Source organism: Pleurodeles waltl, chromosome 3_1 (assembly GCF_031143425.1).
Source record: "Pleurodeles waltl isolate 20211129_DDA chromosome 3_1, aPleWal1.hap1.20221129, whole genome shotgun sequence".
NCBI lineage: Eukaryota > Metazoa > Chordata > Amphibia > Caudata > Salamandridae > Pleurodeles > Pleurodeles waltl.
In genome coordinates, this window is record NC_090440.1 from 115,293,814 (window position 1) to 115,321,291 (window position 27,478).

A 27,478-nucleotide genomic window follows, 5' to 3' on the forward strand; every position below is an offset into this window, starting at 1 on the left:
TTTCAGCACCTCCCATCTTGTTATCTGCAACCAGTAGGCATTTTCATTTGCTTTTGTCTGAAGGTTTAAGAAGGTTATAGACCCTCCCACATTTACTTGATTGTTAGTAAATAGTCTAAATTCTTCGGGAATGTCATTCTACTGAGCCCAGTCAAAATAAGTGGCAGTTCTGTTTTCACAAGCCTGATGCAACAGAGTTTTTTTCTTCTGAACAGGATGTTGGAGCAACTCGGACTGGTCTTTTCCAGGGATGACCAGGGTCGGGTGTGTACGGTCAGGTGGGAGCAGAGGCCATGCCATCCGGGGATGAGATAAGCATAGGCAAATTCTCCACACTTCCAGTAGAAATCTATAAGCCCAGATGTGTCCCAGTGCATGCCTGGTACGTGCAGTATTGCTTCATGGTTCTCTTTTGAGCGGGATTGTCCCTTTGCTACCTTGAAGAACCTCCCCTAAAGTGCCTTGTTTGTGCATCCTGTCTAGCTCAGTTTGAATATCACTAGGCTCAGTGTAAAGGTAGTGTGGTGGGATTGGTCTCATATCGAATGCCGTTTACTACCAACCTATGAGGCTCCATTCTTCTAGCTTGTAACATGCTCCTAACACAATATAGGTACAGATGGATGAGACATTTAGCTTTCTCAGGGGCTATCTCCTGGGGTAAATAAAGGCTGTCTGTGCCTAAGGTGTGTAGTATCAGTGAACAGATGTAGCATGGCCTGGCTGATGTCTGGCTGCCCACCATGTGTTGTGTAACAGTACGCTGTGTGTGCATGTGGAATACTAACATTAGGTTTGGTGTAATTGAAAGTGATGTGGGAAAGACCCCTACACAAACTCTGTAGAAATTTTGAGGTAGGCTCCATGTGACTAGGCAGATTTCTGGGTATGGATGGATGCGACCATACCCACAGCACACAGGGGCTATACAATGGTGCAAAAATGCATACATTTTGGAGTGTTGCAGACCTCAGGATGGCTTCCTGGGGAAACATCTGCAGTCTTCTGGCAATCGGGGGTATCTCTGGCGATTGGGGGTGTCTCTACTCTGGAAAAATGCTGTGAAAGAATGTCCATAAAACATAGTCCAAAACAGTCGGTGGACTTTGTCTTGCACACTTGGGGCTTGTTGGGGTTCTGGAAGTTGCTGCTAAAGAGGTGGTGGGCTTCTGTATAGGTGGTTCCCTTGTGGCTTGGTCACAGACCTTTCGTATAAGAGCTATGGGTTGTAGGCTAGCTTTTGGAAAACATACATCAGTATTTAGTCTCAGGAGATTCCTCGCCTTTCTTATTTACTGTTCTTAATGTTCTGTACATTTATTTTGAAGGTGGCTCCAGTTGGCACAACTATTTTTAGGGGGCACTGAGTGTTTTAGGTATGGATCACCTGAGTTTTATTTTGCTGGCCATTTGGGGCCAGATGTAGAAAGCGTTTTGTATGGCACAAACTGTGAAATTCGCAGTTTGTGCCATGCAAAACGCACATCGCCATGCACATTCCCATTTTGGGAGTCGGTACCGACTCGCAAAATGGGAATGCGACTCGCAAATAGGAAGGGGTGTTCCCTTCCTATTTGTGATTCACACCGCGATGCAGAATTGCTTTGTGACCGCGAACGATGTTGCAAAGCAATTTGCAGTTAGCACCCATGTCAAGTGGGTGCTAACTCATTTGCAAAAGGGAAGGGGTCCCCAGGGGACCCCTTCCCCTTTGTGAATGTCGCCAAAAATGTTTTTTCAGAGCAGGCAGTGGTCCAATGGTCCATAGCCTACTCTGAAAAAACGAAACCGAATGGTTTCATTTTTTATTTTGTATTGCAACGCGTTTTCCTTTAAGGAAAATGGGTTGCAATACAAAAAAACAGCTTTATTGAAAAAGCAGTCACAGACAGGGAGGTCTGCTGTCTCCAGCAGGCCACCATCCCTGTGAGTGCAGGGAATCGCAAGGGGGTCGCAAATTGTGACCCACCTCATTAATATTAATGAGGTGGGTCTTTGCGACCCCCTTGCGATTCACCAGAGGTGTCTGAGACACCATTCTGCATACGAATTTCCGAGTCGCAAAATCGTATCTTGCTACATCTGGCCCCTGGTCCTCTCCTCTCAGCATGACAGAGGTGTCAGGGAGTCCGCATCCTCGGGGTTTGCGCCTGTTCCCAATATGTCCAACTTTTGGCAGCTCCAAACTCTACTAGCCGTTATAGCACAGAGTTAAAGAATGGCCAAGTGGGGGATGGGGTTTTAGGTTGGGAACAGCGGGGAAGGAGACCTGTGGAAGTAAAAGTTAAGAACACAATAGCCTGATTATTCATATTGACTTTCATGAGCTTTGTTAATAATATCTATATACTGATAACATGAATGATCAAGAGCTTTCCTATATATGACCTTATTAACTCTGAGTACCTGGAAAATAAATAAGGATTATACAAGTTTTCCTATGAGAGTTTTGTAGAATTCAATCTTATACTCTGAACCTTGAACTGACTCGAGTTATGTCTTTGAATAGAAACTACTTAATAACAGTGATCAATAAACACATTAGCTTTCAGGAATAAACTGCGTTAGACTCATGAATGATACTGTAAGGACACACTATAACAGTAATCAATGAACACATTGGTTTTCAGGAATAAACTGTGATAAGCTCATGAATGATACTGCAAGGACACACTCTGTCAAGGCTTTCAAGATTCAATTGCCCATGAATTATTATACACTTTAAATATCAAACTGTGCATCAAGATTTCAATGTCTAGAAAAGATCGGGCTATCTGCCAATCTGAAACACAAGGGTTAAAAGTCAAGAATGACTCATGCACTCTGTCATTGATTCAATCATCAGGATTTAAATGTCAAAATACGTTTGCGCACTCTGCCAATCTGAGTTGCAAGTTTTAATTGCCAAGAATGTATCGCGCACACTGATGCCGATTCGACCATCATAGTTCAAATGTCAAAACGTGATCGCGCACACTGCCGATCTGAACTACAAGTGTTAAATGCCAAGAATGAATTGCGCACACTGCTGCCGATTCAACCATAAAGGTTTAAATGCCAGGATATGATTGCACACACTGCCGATCCGAACTGTGAGAGTTAAATGCCAAGAATGAATTGTGCGCACTGTTGCCGATTCAACCATCAAGGTTTAAATGGCAACATATGATCACGCACACTGCCGATCCGAACTGTAAGAGTTAAATGCCAAGAATGAATCGTGCACACTGTTGCCGATTCAACCATCAAGGTTTAAATGCCAAGATATGATTGTGCACACTGCCGATCCGAACTGCAAGAGTTAAATGTCAAGAATGAAACGTGCACACTGTTGCTGATTCAACCATCAAGGTTTAAATGCCAAAATACAATTGCCCACACTGCTGATCCGAACTGCAAGAGTTAAATGCCAAGAAAACCATTGCATTCGCAATTTAACCAAAAGGCCCAAAACTCAAGTATTTCTGAAAACGGAGTCGGGGGCCTAACCCGACCTCTGCCTTACCGCCCTGCTTGAAGATCACCAAGGAAATGAAGACAGGGCCTGGAAATCCTAGGCAGGCCTTCAGAACAGGAGCTCAGGAAAATGCTGCTGCTCTGCCCCGGGACCTCTGAATAGTGAGCATGTGGAGCTGGGATGGGTCCCTTAAATAGACCCAAGCACCGCCCACGTGCCACACCCAGCTAGGCTGCAGGGAAGGATTCTAGAAAGGCTTAGAATAGGGACTACACCCTAAACACATCCTGAAATCATGCAGCAAAGTCTTGAAAATGAGCAATGCATTGCAAACAGTATTAATGATGTTTCAATATGAATCTCTGCAATGCAAAAGGTTAACATACCGCATTAACACATAATGCATGAAATATTACATTACACAAGGATTGGCTTTTAGCATTACGTTGCCCGTAGAGCGCGCACTGTCCTGATGTTGACAGTACTCCCCCCTTCCGAACGTGCTCTAGGGCCTGGTTTGTCTAGGTTTAGGCGATGGAAACGCCACATTAGTCGTGGAGCATGAATGTCAGATGCGGAGACCCAAGAGTTGCCTTCTGGACCGTAACCTTTCCAAGATATTAGATACCAGAGATTACTACCTCTAAATTTTGAATCCAGAACTTGTTTTACTTCGTATTCCAATTCTCCCTGTACTAGAACTGGAGCTGGTTGCGAGCAGGTTTTTTGGACTGCTCTTTTCAGGAGAGAAGTATGAAATACTGGATGAATATGTAGTGATTTTGGTAACTGGAAATTAGAGGTTACTGGATTGATCTGCTGAAGGACTGTGTAAGGACCTATAAATTTGGGAATAAACATGTTTTTTCTTGAAATCAATATGGCATGTGGAAAGCCACACTCTTGCCCTCATTACAACCCTGGGTGTCGGTGTTAAAGCGGTGGTAAAACCGCCAACAGGCTGGCAGTGAAAAAAATGGAATCACGACCGTGGCGGAAACCGCCAACATAGACAGCCACTTTAACACTCCGACCGCCATGGCGGTACAAACAAACAGCACTGCGTTCACCGCCAACAGACAGGCGGAAGACAATGTACCGTCCACAGTGTCATGAGAGGCCAATCTGCCACCTTTTCCTTGAACAAAAACACGGCAGAAACAGAACTTGGAAGGGAAAACTCTCACCTCTACACACCCCACGAGGAACCTGGACGCCATGGAGCTGGAACTCCAAATTCTACCTGCCATTGTCTTCCTGCTCCTCTACCAGGAGCATGAACGCCGACGGTGACGACCACAGTGAGTACTGCACCTACGACACAGGGGAGGGGGAGGGAAAAGAGAGTGACACACACACGCAACACGCAAAACCCCCACCCCCACCCTCACCCACTACAACACACACGCAAATACATGTTGATACATTACATTTACACCGCCCAACCCCCCCTGGAAGAATGCAAGGACAAAAGGAAATGAGTTGAACAAATGTAATCAATAAAAATCCATTACTCAAAAATATATATACACTATTAACAAATATAAACACCAAGAATTCAAGTCCATGTACTGCACCTACATAGTCCGTGGACCACTGGGCCCAAAATGCATGGGTGAGGCCCACACAGGATACCCGATCAAAATGGAGAGAACACTGCAGGGGCATCAGATCGAAATAAAACAGGCACCCCAGGGGAAAGGGAAGGGGGTGCACCTCAGCCGAATGAGTGCACGATGCCATCTCCACGAGGGGGCACCATGCCCATTGATGTATCCTGGGGAGTGCAAAGCCACAGTCTCACAAGTCTCTCCAGTGGGTGGTTTGCCCACTGCTTTATCCTGGGGAGTGCAAAGCCACAGTCTCACAAGTCTCTCCAGTGGGTGGTTTGCCCTCTGCTTTATCCTGGGGAGTGCAAAGCCACAGTCTCACAAGTCTCTCCAGTGGGTGGTTTGCCCACTGCTTTATCCTGGGGATTGCAAAGCCACAGTCTCTCAAGTCTCTCCAGTGGGTGGTTTGCCCACTGCTTTATCCTGGGGAGTGCAAAGCCACAGTCTCAAAAGTCTCTCCAGTGAGTGGTTTTCCCACTGCTTTACCCTGGGGAGTGCAAAGCCACAGTCTCACAAGTCTCTCCAGTGGGTTGGATGCCCACTGCTTTATCCTGGGGAGTGCAAAGCCACAGTCTCTCAAGTCTCTCCAGTGGGTGGTTTGCCCACTGCTTTATCCTGGGTAGTGCAAAGCCACAGTCTCACAAGTCTCTCCAGTGGGTGGTTTGCCCACTGCTTTATCCTGGGGAGTGCAAAGCCACAGTCTCACAAGTCTCTCCAGTGGGTGGGTTGCCCACTGCTTTATCCTGGGGAGTGCAAAGACACAGGGGGTCATTCCTACCCTGGCGGTCCGTTCCCACCAGGGTAGGGGACCGCGGATGCACCGCCAACAGGCTGGCGGTGCATCCAGGCCCATTCTGACCGCGGCGGTAAAGCCGCGGTCAGAAAAGGGAAACCAGCGGTTTTCCGCCGGTTTTCCCCTGGCCTGCAGAATCCCCCATGGAGGCGCTGCAGGCAGCGCCGCCATGGGGATTCTGACCCCCTTCCCGCCAGCCTGGTTCTGGCGGTTTCGACCGCCAGAACCAGGCTGGCGGGAACGGGTGTTGTGGGGCCCCTGGGGGCCCCTGCAGTGCCCATGCCAATGGCATGGGCACTGCAGGGGCCCCCTAACAGGGCCCCACATTGATTTCCAGTGTCTGCATAGCAGACACTGGAAATTGCGATGGGTGCAACTGCACCCGTCGCACAAAAGCAACTCCGCCGGCTCCATTCGGAGCCGGCTTCCTCGTTGCTGTGGGGTTCCCGCTGGGCGGGCGGGCGGCCTTTTGGCGGTCGCCCGCCCGCCCAGCGGGAAAGCCAGAATGACCGCCGCGGTCTTTTGACCGCGGTACGGTCTTCTGGCGGTTCACGCTTGGCGGGCGGCGACCGCCGCCCGCCAAACTAGGAATCACCACCACAGTCTCTCAAGTCTCTCCAGTGGGTGGTTTGCCCACTGCTTTATCCTGGGGAGTGCAAGGCCACAATCTCACAAGTCTCTCCAGTGGGTGGTTTGCCCACTGCTTTATCCTGGGGAGTGCAAAGCCACAGTCTCTCAAGTGAATAACAGTTCTCCACTGGTTCTGGAGGGGGCTTTGTGCCCAGAGTGCTTAATCCTGCCAAGGACAGAGGTAGTGGATGCCTTTCTCCACTGGTTCTGGAGGGGGCTTTGTGTCCAGAGTCCTTCATCCTGCCAAGGATTGGGTGAGTGGATGCCTTTCTCCACTGGTTCTGGAGGGGGCTTTGTGCCCGGAGTGCTTCATCCTGCCAAGGACAGAGGTAGTGGATGCCTTTCTTCACTGGTTCTGGAGGGGGCTTTGTGCCCAGAGTGCTTCATCCTGCCAAGGTCAGAGGCAGTGGATGTCTTTCTCCACTGGTTCTGGAGGGGGCTTTGTGCCCAGAGTGCTTCATCCTGCCAAGGACAGAGGTAGTGGATGTGACACTCCACTGACGGTAGGCCTACATGGAAGCTGTCCAGGGCCATGGAACTGACCACCAGCTTCGTACGACTGACCACTGGGGATGGCAGCCATGTCTGCGGTGGTGCCACTGGCACATGATGTGGCGTGGCCGCTGGCGGTGCTTGCAGCGGCCATGACGGCAGTGTCCTGGGAAGCGGTGCTGGTGGCGGCGGTGTCCTGGGAAGTGGTGCTGGTGGCGGCAGTGCATGTGGCGGTGCCGGTGGCAGTCTTGTCCACCATGCAGGTTGGCGGCAACTTCCCTTTCTTTCTCTGTCCCTTCCCCACCTTGGATGGTGGTGAAGGTGTCTTGCCACTCCCAACTGTAGTCCTGGGAGAGCCCTTAGTGGCAGGTGTTTTGCCCTTCTCCCTCCGGGCTGTGGCCAACTTCTTATGTTTCTGAGGTGGGGGACTGTCCTTGGCCTGGCTCCTTGGCACACTGGCTGCCCTGCTGCTTGGCGCACTCCAGAAGCAGGTTACTGCCGGCACCACTGTTCCCGGTGATGTGGTGGCTGAGGTGCTGGGTTGGGACCTGGAAAGGCAGGTCCTAGGGCATGGAAGGGGTGGGGGAGGTGAAGGGAAGAGGTCAAGGATTGACAGCAAAAGTTTTTTAGACACACTGGGACGGGTAGATGGAGGGGGTTTGGGAGTGGGGGAAGAGGTAGTGGTTGGAGGAGGTGGTTGTTTGCTGACTTTGGGTGAAGGTGCATTGGCTGGAGGCTATCGTGAGGTGGATGGCTGTTGGGTGGGTGTGTGACTGCGCTTGTGTAGTTTTGGAGGTGGGCGCACAGACACACTGGTAGAGGACACAGGGGATGTGTGAATGGTAGTGGGGTGGTGAGTGCACGTGAGCAGTGTGTGGTGATGGGTGTGCTTGTGATGGACGTAGTGGCTCAAGATGTAGTGCATGCAGGTGTGAGTGGAGACGTGACAGGGAGGGAGGAGGGAGACGAGGAGGAGGGGGACATAGTAGAGGCAGTGGATGTTGGTATGTGTGCATGGGTATGATGCTTGTGTGAGTGCCTGTGGGATGTGTGGTGCTTATGTTTGCCAGAGCTACCCTTGTGTGTTGAGGTGAGTGCATGCTGGTTTGATGGTGTGCTTGGGATAGGCTGAGGTACTGGGGATTGGGGCTGGGTGGAGGAAGTTGAAGGGGGGAGACACAGGGACAATGGCTGCCATCCGTGCTGAGGCCAGAGTCTGAAAAGCTCGCTGTTGGGCTGCCTGACCAGAATGAATGCCCTCCAGGTATGCATTTGTCTGTTGCAACTGCCTCTCTACAGCCTGGATGGCATTCAGAATTTTAGACTGCCCAACAGTGAGGGATCTGAGGAGATCAATGACCTCCTCACTGAGGGCAGCAGGGTTGACAGGGGCAGGGGCTAAGGTGCCTGGGGCGAAGGAGATGGCCACCCTCCTGGGTGAGCGGCCACGGGGCACATGCTGAGGGGCTGCTGGGAGGGTGGTGCTGGTAGGGGGGGGTGGTGGCTGTACCTGTAGATGCAGTGGGCACAGAGGGGCCCGCTACCGCAAGGGAGCCCCCATCAGAGGAGGAGTCGCTGTTGCTGGTCTCTGCTCCTGTCCCCGCCTTGGAGCTCCCCTCGCCCTTCGTCCCACTGGTGAATTCGGAGTCCGTAGTCTCGCCCTCCAGGGCCATGTGGGATACAGCTCCCTCCTGCGTCCAGTGGCACTGCTCCTCCGCGTGATGATGCTAATGCACACAAGAACAGGGAGACCACAAAAAGGGGGGAGAAGAAAGTAGAAAGACATGTTCAGTGCATGCAATTCCGCTACAGACACAGCAGCCCTCTGCACTACGCCATGCACCTAGAGTTCCCTAATTAATGACAGGGCCATGGGGTACAAGGCCTATGCCCGATTGCTGCACACATGGAAGTCACAGGAGCCTGACTAGGGGTAGATGGCTTTTAACACTGGTGGGGTGCCACATGGCCTGCCTTACGAAGGGACCTTGCCTGCAAAACTCGCCCTGGCCTAGGGGTACACACCACCCTCCTCCCCCACCAAGACACCTCCAATGCGCGCTGAATCAGATGAATGTGACTGTACTTACTCCCTTGTGGCTGCTGTGATGCCCTCAAGTGCCCATCCAACTCCAGATACGCCACCGCCAGGATCCGGAACATCAGGGGGGTCATGGTGCGACAGGCACCCCTTCCACGTTGGGAGGCCATCCCCAGCTGGCCCTCCGCTGTCTTCTTGCTCCAGCAGCGAATGTCCTCCCATCTTTTCCGGCAGTGGGTGCTCCGTCTGTGGTGGACCCCCAGGCTCCGGACTTCCTTGGCGATGGCACGCCAAATATCCTTCTTCTGGTGGGCGCTGACCTACAGGAATTGTACAGGGGAAAAGGAGAAGATATAACCGTCCAGACCGTCACAGTCATTGTCCCACGTTCCTACCCTTGCCATGACGCACATACACTCACCGTCGTTTCATGCACGCCTCATTCCCCCCTGTTGGAAAATGGGTTATTGGTAGGGCAGGTAGGTACCTACACCTAGCAACAAGCCACTAACCTCCACATAGGTACAGTTAGGTCTCAGTAAATTAATCCCAGCTCAACCCTTGGTAGCTTGGCAGCGAGCATCAAGGCTTAACTTAGGAGACAAAGTGTAAAGCATTCAAATATCACAAAACAGTAATTAAATAAAACACAGGAAACAGTTTAAAAATCCAAAACCAATTTATAAAAATAGTTTATATTTTTATCTTTAAAATGACACAAAAACGATTAAAATCGGTTCAGGGGAACCGGAGATATGAATTTTTAAAGAATTATTACTTTTCTAGCGCTTAGAAACAAAAAGCGCCAATCGGGTCATCTGGTTGCACCTCGACCGGGGCAAAGTCAAACTTTCAGGCCGACCGCGATGGAGCCCTGCTCGGCTACAGGTCGCGGGAGGCCTCGGTTAAAAAGTTACCTTCTGACTTAGTCTTTATTTTGAAGTTTTTCTTCACCGGGACGAACCTGCCAGTTGAATCCGACCTCCTGGAGCCCTTGTCCGGATACGCGATGTGGGTTTCCTCGGTGGAGACTTTTACCTTCGGACTTAGTCGTTTTTTCGAGATGAAAATCCTTCGACCGGGGTAAACCTGGATCTTGATCCGACGTCCATGGTGCCCTTCTCGGATACGATGGCTGGGAGGTCCCGGTCAACTTTTTACGTTCGGACTTAGGCCCTCATTCTGACCTTGGCGGGCGGCGGAGGCCGCCCGCCAAAGTCCCGCCGTCAGGTTACCGTTCCGCGGTCGAAAGACCGCGGCGGAAATTCTGACTTTCCCGCTGGGCTGGCGGGCGGTCGCCTTCAGGCCGCCCGCCAGCCCAGCGGGAAAGAGGCTTCCACGATGAAGCCGGCTCGGAATCGAGCCGGCGGAGTGGAAGCTGTGCGACGGGTGCAGTTGCACCCGTCGCGTATTTCACTGTCTGCGCAGCAGACAGTAAAATACATGTAGGGGCCCTCTTACGGGGGCCCCTGCAATGCCCATGCCAGTGGCATGGGCACTGCAGGGGCCCCCAGGGGCCCCGCGACCCCCCCTACCGCCATCCGGATCCCGGCGGTCGGACCGCCGGGATCTGGATGGCGGTAGGGGGGGTCGGAATCCCCTCGGCGGCGCAGCAAGCTGCGCCGCCTTGGAGGATTCAATGGGGCGGCGGTACACTGGCGGGAGCCCGCCAGTGGTGCCGGTCCGACCGCGGCTTTACCGCCGCGGTCGGAATCCCCATTGGAGCACCGCCGGCCTGTCGGCGGTGCTCCCGCGGTCCTCCGCCCTGGCGGTCTTTGACCGCCAGGGTCAGAATGACCGCCTTAGTCTCTTTTTTGGATGTTTTTCTTTACCGGGACGAACCACGAAGTCAGGCCGGGTCGCGGTTGAGGCAAGCCGGCTAGAATTTCCGCGGCGGGTCGGTCCCTCTCTGGAGCTTTTTTCCAAAAATTCTCAAATCTTTTCCAAACTTCTGGGGCTTCACCCAGATGTTCTTTTAAGGTTCTTTTGGGGTCCACAGCTCACCCCAAGGGTCCAGAAGTTCTGTGATGGTCCTTGGGGGGTGCGGACTTCAACTCCCAGAATGCACCTGGCGCAAACTCCTTTTTGGCCACTGGACAGTGGTCAGCTGGTCGCTTTCTTCAGGAGTTGGTGCAGGGGTTTCTGGTTTAGCAATTTTTCACCTGTAGCAAACAGGGAGTCCCTCCTTGAACCAGTTGAAGCCAGGCAAAGTCCTTCTTGTGGTCAAGCCCAAGAGTGCAGCTGGTGCAGTCCTTCTGAGTGCAGGGTCCAGGTGCAGGCCAGGGGTCCAGCAGGGCAGTCCTTCTTCTCCTTAAGTTCTTTCTTCTTGAAATTTGGTGGGGATCTGAGGTGGGGGTGCAGGTCTGCCAGTTTTATCCTTGCTCCTGGGTGAAAAGCAGGGGGGCCCTGCTTTTCCAATCAGGGACAGGGTCGTCCCCCTGTGATGACCACTTCCTGGGAAGTGTGGCAAAAATCCATCCCAGAAGGCAACAGTCTCTAAAAATCCAACATGGATGAATCTGATTTTTGGAGGTTACATCTGGCTGAGCCCACCCACTGGTGTGGCTAAAAATCATAAACACACCCCTCTCCTGCCCTCTCCTAATCTAATCAAGGGAGCACCTAGCTGTCTGGGGTTGCAGGATGTGGGGGTGTTGCTGGGTGCTGCAAATGTCCTTCTCTGCCTTTGAAGACCAGTTTGGCAGCCCTCCCCCTTCCTGCCTCACCATCTGCTGAGGGGAGATTCTCTCCCCCAAGCACATTCCTTTGTGTGAAGTCTGGCCACTTCACACCTCATCAAGGCAGCCTGGCAGAAGCTGCTGCAGGCTGGCCAATCAGAGCACAGCAGCAAAAACAATGCAGAGCTGAAATTGGCAACTTTTTAGGTAAAGTCTAAACTTTTTACCTGAACTAGTTATATGAAATCCAACAACTGGAAGTTGTAGGATTTATTACAACAATTAATTTGATACCAAATTCTTGGTATGCAACATTTAAGGAGACTTTAAAATTTAAAATAAAGTCTGCCCATTCTAGCCTATGAAGGCCATTTACTTCAATGAGGGAAAAACGAATGTGGCTGTTTTTACCTCACCAGGGCTTATAAATCTATTTTTATAAAGTCCCTGCTTATAGTTACATGGCGCCCAGCCCTAGGGGCACATAGGGCACACCTTAGGGGTGACTTATATGTAAAAATAAGGTAGTTTAAGACTTTGGAAGTACCTTTAATTCCAAAGTCGAATTTGCATATAACTTTAATTTAAAAGCAGCCAGCAAGGCAGGCTTGCTTTTAAAATGACACTGGGCACCTCAGCAATGCACCTAGGTGTGCACCACCTATGCTGTGGTCCCTAAACCTACATGCCCTACCATATACTAGGGACTTATAGGTAGGTTAACTTAGCCACTTATAATTAGCTTAATTTGCATATCCATTTTACACAGAGCACAGGCCCTGGGACTGGTTAGCAGTACCCAGGGCACCTTTAAAGTCAGGAAAACACCAGCAAAAAGTGGAAAATGGGGGCAAAAAGTTATGGGGCCTCTGCAATCAGCCCTGTTTTCTCACACCCCCCAATCTCCCATCCACACCACTCCAAACAGGCATTGCCCATACAGTATGCTCACAGTGTACTCACCTGTTTGTCTGTAGGACCGTAGAGTAGCGTGTACTGGTGGAGAACCCCACCCACTAGTTTGTCCAACTCATCCGATGTGAGGGCAGGGGCCCTTTCCCCAGACACTTGAGCCATTGTCGCTTCCAGACTGAGGTCACAGCAGCACTTGCAGCGTAGGTCCTCTCCTGTCGAAAATCAGGTATCAAGTGAGTGAACAGTGAGAAAATGGCAGTCACTTCCGCGGCGGTGCGTACTGTCATCTCCGGCATACATCGTCATTGGCTCCTGGGACCCATAGGGTCCAATGTTGACCAATGCAGGATTGCGCAGCGGTCTTCGACCGCCTACCGCGACGGTGTACAAGGCCAGCGCTGTTACCTCATATTCCCTTGTCCCACCTTACAGGTCAGGCAGCCGCCATTTCAGGGGGCCACATGGCATTAATTGTAAATGCGTCACACATATCTAGGCCTTGCATACACACTAAGACAGGCACATAGCGGATTGACAAATGTGTGCAATAAATATTCTATTTAATACCTCAGTGTTGGGTGACTCTCTGCTTGCTGTTCTCGTTCATAGGGCACGTCCGCTGGGGCAGGTGAGGAGATGGCGGCATCCTCCGGTGTACAGACCGCTGGTGGACCTGTCGACAATGGAGGAGCAACATGTAATTGTCACCTACAGACTTGATCATGCCACAATCCAGGAACTGTGTGCCCAGTTGGAGCCAGACCTGATGTCAGCAATCCGCCATCCCACAGGGATCCCCCCTCAAGTGCAGGTGCTGTCAGTACTCCATTTCCTGGCAAGTGGGTCTTTTCAAACTACAGTGGCCATTGCATCAGGGATGTCCCAGCCTCTGTTTTCCAATGTGTTGTCCAGAGTGTTGTCTGCCCTGCTGAAACACATGCGGAGCTACATTGTTTTCCCACAGGTGGAGGATTTGCCTACAGTGAAAGGTGATTTCTATGCCCTGGGACATATCCCCAACATCATAGGTGCCGTTGATGGGACACATGTGGCCTTGGCCCCCTCCCCTGCAGGAGTGAACAGGTGTACAGAAACCTGAAGAGTTACCATTCTATGTCTGGGTCTGGGGATGTCCCTATGAGTTAGTGTGTGTCTAACAGTTGTCCCTCGCCATTTCCAGGTGACTCTGGTTACCCCAACCTGTCATGGCTACTGATCCAAGTGAGGAATCCCAGGACAAGGGCAGAGGAACGCTACAATGAGGCTCATGGGCGAACTAGCAGGGTTATAGAGAGGACCATTGGCCTCCTGAAGGCCAGGTTCCAGTGCCTCCATGTGACAGGTGGTTCCCTATTCTACTCATCAAAGAAGGTATGCCAGATCATCGTGGCCTGCTGTATGCTTTACAACTTGGCTTTGCGATGACAGGTGCCTTTTCTGCAGAGGATAGTCCAGATGGAGGTGTTGTGGCAGCCGTGGAGCCTGTGGACAGTGAAGACGAGGAAGCAGAAGAAGATGACATAGACAACAGGAACACGGTGATCCTGCAATACTTCCAGTGAGACACAGGTAAGAAGACAACACAGCCTGCTACATCTGATTTATTTCTACTACATCTCATCTGTCTGTCATTTTCCCCTTACGATTTCACAGATGTGGGTCCCACTGTGTGATATCTGCTTTGTTTCCGCATTGACTAGAGCTGTGTGACATAGGTATGTTGACATTACATTTGATATAGCATGTTGCCACTGTTATTGCAAATACACATTTTCGAAAGCACAGACTGACTCCAGATTGTTTTTTGATTTAAGGGTGTTTATTTAAGTGCTCAATAGTGGAGGGGGTTGTAAAATGGTCAGGGGTGATGGTGGAGGAATGTCCATGGCAGAGTCCAGTCTATTAGTCTCACAGGTGCATTGTCCAAAGGGGCATAGGAAGTGGAGCTGGGGCAGTTTAAGTATGGACAGGGTGACAAAGTGGGACAGAAGGATGACAATCAGGGTGGTCTCATTTCTTGGCTGGGGTCTTGGCATTGTTCTCTGTCTTTATCCTGGATCTCAGGGACCGTTTGCGGGTGGTTCTCCATCTGCAGGGGGTGGGGTGCTGGTGTGGTGGTCCTGTGGTGGTGACTCCTGTCCACTAGCGCCGGCGGAGGTGGTGGGCAGTTCATCGTCCAGGCTAGTGTCAGGGGCCCCTTGTTGTGCTACAGTGTCCCTCCTGGTGTTGACGAGTTCCTTCAGCACCCCTACAATAGTGCCCAGGGTGGAATTGATGGATTTGAGTTCCTCCCTGAAGCCCAAATACTGTTCCTCCTGCAGCCGCTAGGTCTCCTGAAACTTGGCCAGTACCGTTGCCATCGTCTCCTGGGAATGGTGGTAGGCTCCCATGATGTTGGAGAGGGCCTTGTGGAGAGTGGGTTCCCTGGGCCTGTCCTCCCCCTGTCACACAGCAGCCCTCCTTGTCCCCCTGTGTTCCTGGGCCTCTGTCCCCTGAACCGTGTGCCCACTACCACTGCCCCCAGGGCCCTGGTGTTGTTGAGGTGGTAGGTTAGCCTGGGTTCCCTGTAGTGGTGGACACACTGCTGATTGACGTGTCCTGGGGACAGAGGTATGGGCCTGCTGGGTGGGTGCTGCGCTGGTGTTTCCAGAGGGGGCAAGCTCTGTAGTGACCTGTGCCAGTGTGAGGGGAACCGACTGTTCCGAGTTCCCAGATGGGCCGGGCTGGTCATCGAGATCCAGTTGGACAGAGCTGCTGTCATCACTGTGGGCCTCTTCTGTGGGTGGAGTGGACAAATCTGGACCCTCCTGTCCGGTGACATTGGGTAGGGGTCCTGCAGGGGTGTAAAGGCATGATTATTGCATCTGTGTGTGCCATGGTGTGCAATGGGTGGGTGACCGTGTACCCCAGTGCTTGCATTCCTGTCTAGAACCTTGTGTGATAATGGTTTAGGGGGGTGTATGGGTATGTGTAGTGGCCATGCATTGGTGATGGGTGTCCATGCTTTGGTGTTACTGCAGGGCTTGAGTTTGGGATGTGTGGTTTGTGATATTGGGACATACGTGAGGAGTTGCAGTGATGGGGTGAGGGCAAGGGTGGGGGAATGTGATAGCATGCAGGTGGGTGGGGGATGTAATAATTAAGATTTGACTTACCAGAGTCCATTCCTCCAGCTACTCCTGCGAGGCCCTCAGGATGCAGTATAGCCAAGACCTGCTCCTCCCATGTTGTTAGTTGTGGGGGTCCACCGCCAGTCCTCTGAACCACAATGTGGTGTCTTGAGACCACGGAACGCACCTTCCCCCGTAGGTCGTTCCACCTCTTTCTGATGTCATCCCTAGTTCTTGGGTGATGTCCCACTGCGTTGACCCTGTCCACGATTCTTCGCCATAGCTCCATCTTCCTAGCTATGGTGGTGTGCTGCACCTGTGATCCGAATAGCTGTGGTTCTACCCAGATGATTTCCTCCACCATGCCCCTGAACTCCTCCTCAGAGAACCTGGGGTATCTTTGCCGTGCCATGGGGTTGTGTGGGTGATGTGTGGGGTAGTGTGTGTTGTGATGTGTGGGGTGATATTTAGAGGTGTGTTGTGTGAGGTGCATGGATGTTGTGTGAGTGATGGTGTGGAGTGCCTGTAGATGCTAGTTTGTAGATGGTGGTGTCTCTCTCTGGCCCTCAGTCGCAATTGTTGACGTAAGGGTTTGTGGGTGATATGGGTGTGTGTTTTATATTGTATTGGGTGTGTGGGAGTGGTGTGTGTATGTGTATCAGGTGTGTGTATTTCGAAATGTCCAATGTGGTTGTGTTTTGTTAGTGAATGTGTATTTTGAGCGTGGTGGTGTGTGCGCCAATGGAATACCGTGGTTGAAAGACCGCTGCATGGATTCGTGGGTCGTGATAGTGTGGGCGTATTCCTGTTGGCGTGACGGTGGAGGTTTTGTTATCGCCAGTTTATCACTGACATTTGGTGTGGCGGACTTGTGTGGTTGTCTGGATTTTGGCGGATTCCGAGCTGTGGGTCATAATGAACATGGCGGAATTCCACGTCCGCGGCGGTGTGTTGGTGGTCTTCTGCACTGCGGTAAGCGGCTTTTACTGCCAATGTTGTAATGACCCCCTAAGTCTTCATTGCCTTGTCGCAATTCTAGCAATACTTTGTCTGCGGATAAAGTGACAGTTCTTCGATCAAACACTCTTTCAAATTCCCGGACAACGTTTCTCCAATTATAAAGCAGTGGACTGTCTTCACGCGCAAGAGGAATTGCCCACGTGGCTGCGTCTCCAGTCAAATAGGATAGCAGGAAGGCCACCCTGGATTGGGCATCAGGGAAGGTGTTTGGTCGACAGGTAAAATGCAATTCTACTTGAGTCAAAAAGGATTGTGATTTCTGAGGATCGCCTGAAAACCTTTCTGGAGGAGCCAAAGGAACTGCTGAGGGAAATGTGAGAGAAATGCTAGTTGGAGGATTTCCTCCTGAACCTTGAGTAGGAGGACCAAACCAACCCACACCCAGAGGACCTTGCTCCTTCTTTTCTACTCTGTTTTGCAACTGACTCACTGACTCACTCTCTCTGCTAGACTGGTTGCTATATCTTTAGATGCTACTACATCCGATTGGAGCTGCGTAATTACTTTAACTAGCTCATCCAATGTGGCCATATTGACAAACTAGCGCAAACCAGGAGGATTAGAAATTCGTGGGCTCACTATACTGTCAGAGAGTCCGGATCTTCGGGGTATGGGCCTGTTCCCAATATGTGCACCTCTTGGCAGCTCCAAACTCTAATAGCCGTTATAACACAGAGTTAAAGAATGGCCAAGTGGGGGATGGGGTTTTAGGTTGGGAACAGCGGGGAAGGAGACCTGTGGAAGTAAAAGTTAAGAACACAATAGACAGATTATTCACATTGACTTTCATAAGCTTTGTTCATAATATCGATATACTGATAACATGAATGATGAAGAGCTTTCCTATATATGACCTTATTAACTCTGAGTACCTGGAAAATAAATAAGGATTATACAAGTTTTCCTACGAGAGTTTTGTAGAATTCAATCTTATACTCTGAACCTTGAACTGACTCGAGTTATTTCTTTGAATAGAAATTACTTAATAACAGTGATCAATAAACACATTAGCTTTCAGGAATAAACTGCGTTAGACTGATGAATGATACTGTAAGGACACACTATAACAGTAATCAATGAACACATTGGTTTTCAGGAATAAACTGTGATAAGCTCATGAATGATACTGCAAGGACACAATCTGTCTAGCCTTTCAAGATTCAATTGCTTATGAATTATTATACAGTTCAAATATCAAACTGTGCATCAAGATTTCAACGTCTAGAAATGATCGCGCTATCTGCTGATCTGAAACACAAGGGTTAAATGCCAAGAATGACTCACGCACTCTGTCATTGATTCAATCATCAGGATTTAAAAGTCAAAATACGATCGCACACTCTGCCGATCTGAATTGCAAGTTTTAATTGGCAAGAATGAATCGCGCACACTGATGTCAATTCGACCATCAAAGTTCAAATGTCAAAACATGAACGCACACACTGCCGATCTGAACTACAAGCATAAAATGCCAAGAATGAATTGCACACACTGCTGCTGATTCAACCATCAAGGTTTAAATGCCAGGATATGATCAAGCACACTGCGGATCCGAACTGTGAGAGTTAAATGCCAAGAATGAATCGTGCACACTGTTGCCGATTCAACCATCAAGGTTTAAATGCCAGGATATGATCGCGCACACTGCTGGTCCGAACTGCAAGAGTTAAATGGCAAGAATGAATTGTGCACACTACTGCCGATTCAACCATCAAGGTTTAAATGTCAGGATATGATCGCTCACACTGCCGATCCGAACTGCAAGCGTTAAATGCCAAGAATGGATCGTGCACACTGCTACTGGTTCAACCATCAAGGGTTAAATGCCAAAATACGATTGTGCACACTGCCGATCCGAACTGCAAGAGTTAAATGCCAAGAATGAATCATGCACACTGTTGACGATTCAACCATCAAGGTTTAAATGCCAAGATACGATCGCGCACACTGCCCATCCAAACTGCAAGAGTTAAATGCCAAGAATGAATGGTGCACACTGTTGCTGATTCAACCATCAAGGTTTAAATGCCAAGATACGATCGCGCACACTGCCGATCTGAACTGCAAGAGTTAAATTCCAAGAAAGCCATTGCATACGCGATTTAATCAAAAGGCCCAAAACTCGAGCATTTCTGAAAACTGAGTCGGGGGCCTAACCCGTCCTCCGCCTTACCGCCCTGCTTGAAGATCACCAAGGAAAGACAGGGCCTGGAAATCCTAGGTAGACCTTCGAAACAGGAGCTCAGGAAAATGCTACTGCCCTGCACCGGGACCTGTGAATAGTGAGCACATGGAGCTGGACTGGGTCCCTTAAATAGACCCAAGCCACGCCCACGTACCACACCCAGCTAGGCTGCAGGAAAGGATTCTAGAAAGGCTTAGAATAGGGACCACACCCTAACCACACCCTGAAATCATGCAGCAAAGTCTTGAAAATGAGCAATGCATTGTCAACAGTATTAATGATGTTTCAATATGAATCTCTGCAATGCAAAAGGTTAACATACTGCACTAACACATAATGCATGAAATATTACATTGCATAAGGATTGGCTTTTAGCATTACGTGGCCCGTAGAGCGCGCACTGTCCTGATCTTGACAAGAGGAGAGTGTTTCTATGGAGTGATCTTCAAGGGATTCTTCATTTTCCCCAGCTATTTTTTCTAATGTGTGTGTGTGCTTTACAGATAAGGATGGAACCTTTTTACCTAAGTGAGCATGCAGCGATGTGAAAGGAAGTGGGCGTGTTGCAATTTGGGTGTTACTGGTGATTGCAACGTGCTCAGATGACACTTGTATGCTCCTCTAGTCTCTGCATGTGGCATTCAATGAGGTTCTCCCTAATAGAGTTGGATGTCTTGGCTCTGCTCCCTAATAGAGTTGGGTGTCTTGGCTATGCTCTTTTTCTCAAAACTTCATTTTGGGCAAGATTTTTTGTGTTGTTGGACTCCTCCCTTGTTCTTCTTGCGGTATATCAGAGGGGGGTCAGAGAGGTGCTTTGTGGCCCCTGTGTGATTTTTATGCTGCATTGACTGGGATCAGACCTCTTGTACCTCAAACAGTGTGTGGGAGGCCTTATGTGATCTGATCAACAGGCTGGACGTGGCAGTGAGCATATGCATGCATCTCACATGGGGCTTTGATAATCATTTACAGAATGCCTTTTCCTACTGGCACCCCCTTCTCCTTTAGATCGAAGATGTTTTTGGTTCTGGCTCCCAGGCTGGTACCAGGGACATCTACCCGGTGACACACTGCTCTTGCAGTTTTGAAGGATCATAATCTGACGAGCAGTCTTTGGATGTTTAGGAGCCTTTGGGGAGAGGAGGAGGCAGAGCGCTTGCTTATGATGAGAGTCAGGTGTGTGGTCAGGACTCTTTGAGACTTGCCCAATGTAGGTGATGTACTGGGACTGCTGATTGCTTTTGTATTTTTCCTTACTGATTCAGTGCGATGTTGTTACTTCATAATTAGTTGGATTTGTGGAGTTTGGAGTTTTAACAGAACATCATTATCCCAAGTGGGCGGGAAACCTGGATCCAAACACTGGATGGAATACTCCCTCATTTTGGAACCAAACGGGGGCCTCCATTAGCTGAAGGCTTGTTGTTGATGAATCAGGTCCTTTCAAGTTTGGAGCCCACCCTAGTGACTTGGGTGAGGGGACCTGGATGCCTGTTTTTATACACTGGACAGGGACTGCCCCAACCCCTCATCAGACAACCTTTCCACTCAGGCGTGGCCAGCCAACTCCACCCTTGGGGACCAGCAGAGGAGTCATATGTCAGACTCTAGCGCAGAGTCCCGATCAACAGAATGTATAGTGGCCATAAGTTTCTCCACAATCAAGTAAGGCTTGAGTTTTTCTCCTAATGTTGTAATTAATCTTTATTTTTAAAATGAGTTTTGAAGTGGGCATGATGTGATGAAAACTTATTGTGGGTTTAGGACTACTTGTGTACTTGGATTTTGTGATTCTAAAAAGGCAGTGACCTCCCAGACAGTCACCCCTCCCTGCTGTGGTTGTGGCTCCAGTCTTTGTTGGGCTGGGTTCCCTGTCTGCTGTTGCTGTTGTCATGTGTTTGGCAAACCACTTCTCTCCTGCTGTAGTGGTATGGTGGCTGCCTGATTTCCCTGTGGCTGAATATAGACTTCATTTGGGTTGACCACTCTCCGCCATCAATCCTCCTAGGTTCGGGCAGTCAGGGAACATTTATCTCAGGGTTATCCATATCTGATGTCAGTCAGCATGACAGCTGGAATGCGGGCTCGGGAAAACACAGTGTTAGTCTGCGCTCCGATGATGCTGCTGAGCAGACTCTTGACATCACCTGTTGCTAGGTTTATTTACACTGCAGTGTTTTTCCTAAAACATGAGATCCATTTTCCCGCCTCGTCAATTGGGGAAGTTTGGTCCTGAGCCCTTTTTGACCATTTGCATCCATGGGACATAGATGGTCCCTTACATGCCCTTCTGTAACAATGGGCATATTTTGGCTTGCAACAGCTCTGCTGGGTTTTCCTCAATATAGGTTCCTCTCTGTTCAGGCATTCCTACCTGTAGGGGAAGTTCCAGTTATGTAGATTGGTGCAACCTATTGCAGGAACGACTGGGATGGCAGCCATCAGAGATCGCACTTGCATACCCACGTATGGCAGTGGAAGTATGGAAATCTTGCTTGCGGGTTCTGGGTGGTTAAAGGTAAGGGCAACCTCAAAGATGGCTCTAACAATGCATCTCTTATAGCCTTCTGTCACCCTACAAATTTGGTCTGAGTTTGTGTCCTCATGTGTTCTATTATGTTGGTGTTGAAGGTTCTCCCCCTCTGGCCAGGGGGACGTGTGAAGTGCATGCCATTCACAGCAACATTTATCTAGTTTTTCATCCTGCGTGGGGAATCTAGTTTGCATCTGGGTTAACGGCGACTCCATGATTGGTTTGGAACCTTTTTTAAGGGACTGGTATAGCACTATCATTCTTAAATTTTAAATAATCCTAAATTCTACTCTGATTTTAAGGGAAATATGTACACAGGATTATGTAGGCAATTACTGTTAGCTACGGGCTCAACTTTAGACAGGGATGCATCAAACAGACTTTTCACAATACATAAAAAATGCATATGAAGAGTCACAACCTGAAAGAAAGTTCAATGGTTAATTCAAAACATTATGAACCATTTTTAGCAGTGGAATAGCAGATATGGAATAATGATTTGTGAGAGAAAGAGCGACTTATCCATGCACACATTAAATTACTTAACAAGACATAGGGGGTCATTCTGACCTCGGTGGGCGGCGGGCGCCGCCTGCCGGGCGGAGACCGCCAGAAGACCGCACTGCGGTCAAATGACCGCGGCGGTCATTCTGACTTTCCCGCTGGGCGGGCGGCGACCGCCAAAAGGCCACCCGCCCGCCCAGTGGGAAAGCCCCAGCAACGATGAAGCCAGCTCCGAATGGAGCCGGCGGAGTTGCTGGTGTGCGACGGGTGCAGTGGCACCCGTCGCGATTTTCAGTGTCTGCTAGGCAGACACCGAAACTCATTATGGGGCCCTGTTAGGGGGCCCCTGCACTGCCCATGCCTGTGGCATGGGCAGTGCAGGGGCCCCGAGGGGCCCCATGACACCCGTTCCCGCCATCCTGTTCCTGACGGTTTTTACCACCAGGACCAGGCTGGCGGGAAGGGGGTCGGAATCCCCATGGCGGTGCTGCGAGCAGCGCCGCCATGGAGGATTCTTTGGGGCAAGGGTAAACCGGCGGGAAACCGCTGGTTGCCCTTTTCTGACCGCGGCTTTACCGCCGCGGTCAGAATTGCCCATGAAGCACCGCCAGCCTGTTGGCGGTGCTTCCGCGGCACTCTGCCCTGGCGGTTTTCAACCGCCAGGGTCAGAAGGACCGCCATAGTATTTCCACATAAAATATAGTTGCAATAGCACCACAACAAAATCAAGAATACATCAACTGCAAACCACCAGGGATGGGTGTGGAACTCAGCTCCAATCGTGGAATTTTTCCCAGTCCGTGCTCTGCGTATTGTAGCAGAGTTTTTCCCTTGCTCGCACTCGTCAACTGTAAGTTAGCGAGCATGAGAAAGGAAAATCTCACTCAAGACCATCTCCTGGTAAGATTTCTCAATGTGAGCACTCGCAGTATGGTTGCACTCTCTTGCATTGAGAACTCTTTCGTTTGCGTTGAATAGAAAATCAACTAGAGTGGCAGAAAAGAAGCAGCGCACTCTTGCACTGCGCACAGAGCCATTCACTCTGATTTTGCAGCGGTGGACAAAATCAATGCGAACAGCCCAACCTAATGCACTCTACCGCTTGTAAAACTGTGCGTAATGTGGCAGAGTTTTTTGAGGCACTTTACGCAACTCTGCAAACTCTGTGCAGGCCTACAAACAACAATGGAAATAAAAAGAGAACCGGGAAAAAAGTTTCAGAAAAAAATTATGACTGTCCAAAACACAACGTTAGCCCACTCCTAGCTGCCTGATGCCAAGGGGAGGCTCTGTGCGCTATATGGGACCAAGTGAGCATGATAGTCTGTCAATATCATCTCAGGAACAAATGTAGCAACAATTTGTACAGAGAATAAGGAACAACTGGACAACTACAGGCACTTCCCGACCAAGCACAAGCTACACCTAATCTCCAAGATCTAAATCTTTTCCTAACGTCCAAATTGTACCCCATATCACACCTAGGGGTCATGTGTACCATCTGTGGTACAAGCGGTCCAAGCCAAAAACACCTCTCACTTCTTTCAGTTTCCACCAGTGTTAAGAAACCAATGGAACTGAATAAAACAGTTTAGACTAAAAAATGACATTGAAGTGGTGGCCCTGTATCACACCAGGGCCTATGAGTATCATCTGTGTCACGCACAAAAGTCCAAGCGGTGAGGCCTCACACTTGTATCACACTCAGAGGTCAAGTGTACCATCTGTGTATCACTTAGTAGTCCAAGCAGTACCCTGTATCACACCCAGGGGTCAAGCGTACCATCTGAGTCAAGCGGTCCAAGTGGGTAAACAAAATTTTCATCTTTGCTAGCTGTATTCCGTCCTATGATTAAAAGGTGACCTCCATGGGATTGCCTTTGAGGCCGCCTTGTAACTACTCAGTTTGGAAACATAAAATGTTTAATCTGTCAGATTTATGTCAGAGGCAGGAAGCTCAGGTTACATTTTTGTGATTCTTCCTGGTTTGCCATACGCCAAATCCTGTGACGAAGGATCAGATGTAGTCTCTTATTCACTGACGGGGACTTCAGGATGGACCTCTCGTCCCGCAGATTCAGCAGAACTTTCAATCAACTGTGGTGTCTGCTCACCTCTTTTGTTGCACAGATGTGAATTTGTACAGGTGGGGTCCTCTCAGTCGGGTTAAAAAAAAATCTCTACTGGCTGGTTCGACAAAATATTGTTTGAATGTGGATTTACGTTAAAAAATTAAAGACAAGAGGAGTTTGTCAAAACAGGAACAGTTGGTTTAATTAAATGCAGGGGCCGGGAGAGTAGTGCAGGGTTCGGGTCTGATGACTGTCTCAAAGTACATTTCTTCTGCGTGCCATTATATACATTCCTTGAAGCATCATAAAACAAATCTATGCATTCTTTAGGGAAAATAATCTAGGCCTAGTCACAGAGTCATAAATATGACCATCTGATAAAGTGCACAGGTATGTCTAAACCTTGCATGAACATAATGTGAGCCAGTAGGTAACATGTCCAGATGTCAAGCATAAGGGCGTATGATAGTGACATATTGTGTGTGTGCTGTGGTCTGATGGGCTGAGTGTTCATAACTTTATGTGGCATCTAACTTTTATGGTGTTTTGGGAATGCCCACACCTCCATCCAAAGTTGTTTTATTGGGGGCCAATCTCCTCAGACCATGTTGTGTAGCTACTTTTCTGAGGGATTAATCTTGGTTATTCCAGTTCGCGCTTTTGTCTACAGGCTACGTGTCACCCAGTCTGTGATCTGTCAATCAGTTGCTTAAGGCCTAGGTCAGAGGGCTTTAATAGCCATGTATTTCTGACTTAGGGGTTGATGAGTAGGTCACATCGGGTGGATTCAACAACAGTGACAAGAGTGATGCAAGTTTACTGTTGTGCATATATATATCACGGCATACAATGGCATCATTTTTATCAATAATAACGGAGCTTTGCCAGTGCTGTCATTTTACACAATGCCAGTCTCCCATCCTCATAAGTCCCTAAGGGGGACAAGGAAGAACATTGTGCCATTATGCTTCCAACAAAACCTCCTGTCCTTGGTATTGTGAATATTCAAACTTTTTAAATTGGAGAGTTTGTTCCCAGAGGTGAACTTGCTTGCAGGTTACAGCAGGTGTGGTCGTGTTATCCCTGTTGATAAAAATGACAGAGTCAATGTCAATCTTCTATATGAGTTTCTTGGGGCTGTTTCAGGTACCAGAGGAACAGGAGCTTATCATCTGCAAAAAGCAAAACCTGGTTGTTGGAAGGTTATTTATTAGCAGGTGCAGGTAGGTACCTACAGCTAGTAATGAGACCACAATCACAAACGAGGACCAGTCAAAGTCTCAATAAATTAATCCTTGCTCAACTCGTCATAGCTTGGCTGACAAGCAGTCAGGCTTAACTTAGGAGACAGGTGTATAAAGCATTTAGGCCCTCATTCCAACCCTGGCAGTAAATCCCTCTGACTGCTGTGCCGACGGACGCCAACATACCATGTCCGCGGCAGAAATCTGCAACGGGTATTATGACCAACACTGAGAAATCCGCCACTATACAGACACCCACATAAATCTGCCACACCAAAGGTCAGTGATAAACTGGCAATAGCAAAACCCACACCGTCACGCCAACAGGAATACGCCCACAGTATCATGACCCACGAATCAACGCGGCGGTCTTTCAACCATGGTAAACAATTGGCGGTACATACCGCTGCGCTCAAAATACACACACACTTACAAAGGTTATATGTTGAAACCACAAGTGCTTCAAGCACCCATGGCTTTACCACGAATGCCTTTACAATGATTTTTTGTTGTAAAGGCATTCCTGGTACAGGCATTAGTGATCAGCATGCACAGTTCCAGCGTGCTTCCACCCTAGCCCCCCACCCTTAAAAATTACCGTGACCCCACCCCCCCAAAATTACCACATCCCCAACCCCCTCCCCTAAAACCTAAAGCACCCCAACCCCCAACCCAACCCACCCCTTAAACCTAAACCCTGACCCCCTCCCCCTAAACCCTAATCACCCCAAGCCCCCACCCCACCCCAAAAACGAAAAATACCCTGAGTGCCCACCCCTGCCCCTAAAACCTAAAGCACCCCAACCCACCCCTCAAACCTAAACCATGAACCCTCTCCCCTCCAAACCCTAATCACCCCAAGCCCCCCACCCCACCACAAAAGAACAGCCCCAGTCCCAGTCCCAGCCCAACTTACCTCCTCCTTCACTGTGACGAGTCCCTTCTTCTGTGCCTTAACCACGCATGTACGTGGTTCACACATTGGCGGTTAAGGCATGAAAACCAGGAAGTTGTGGAAAACGAAACTGTTGTTTTGCTTTCGTTTTCCACGACTTTGTGGTTTAGGAGTCGTTGTTCCAGGAGTTTCCCACTTACAAAACTACACCACATTGGACAATTCAAAATATACACACCTGACACCCATACACACACCACACCCACACACTCAAACCACTATAAAACACCCACCCACAATACCCACAACCCCTTACACCGACATTTTTTGAAGAAGCAGAGAGAAAGAAAAGCAAAGACCACACCAGCATCTAGAGGCACACAACACCATCACTCATACACCATCCACGCACAACACACCACACCACACACCACAACACATCACCCCACACATCACATCTACCATCACCTCAAACATCAATCACACCACATCATGGCACCTCAAAGACACCTCAGGTTTTCTGAGGAGGAGCTCAGGGTCATGGTGGAGGAAATCATCCAGGTAGAGCCACAGCTATTCAGATCACAGGTGCAGCAGACATCCATTGCTAGGAAGATGGAGCTATGGCGGAAAACTGTGACAGGGTCAACGCAGTGGGACAGCATTCAAGAATAAGGGATGACATCAGAAAGAGGTGGAATGACCTAAGGGGGAAGGTGAGTTCCGAGGTATGCAGACACCAGGTAGCCGTACAGAGGACTGGTGGTGGACCCCCACCTCCTCCCCCACAACCAACAACATGGGAGAAGCAAGTCTTGGCAATAATGCATCCTGAGGGCCTTGCAGGAGTAGCAAGAGGACTGGACTCTGGTAAGTCAAATCTTTACTATTATATCCCCCCCACCCTATCACAGACATGCATGGACCCCCATCACAAAAGCATGTCCAATAGAGAGACTCACCCAGGGCACACAATCACCACTCACACAAGGGCCAAGACAATAGTGCAAGCACAGTAATAGAGGAAAACACACAGCCATTGCACAAGACTGCACACACAGATAAAATAACAATGCATTTACCCCCCAACAGGACCCCTATCCAATGTCACCGGACAGGAGGTGCCAGCCATATCCAGTCCCCCCACAGAAGAGGCCCACAGTGATGACAGCATCTCTGCACGCCTGGATCAAGATGACCAGCCTGGCCCATCAGGGACCTCTGGACAGTCGGTTCACCAAGCCACCACAGAGCCAAGTTTCAGGAGACCCAGCGGCTGCAGGAGGGACAATCCATGGG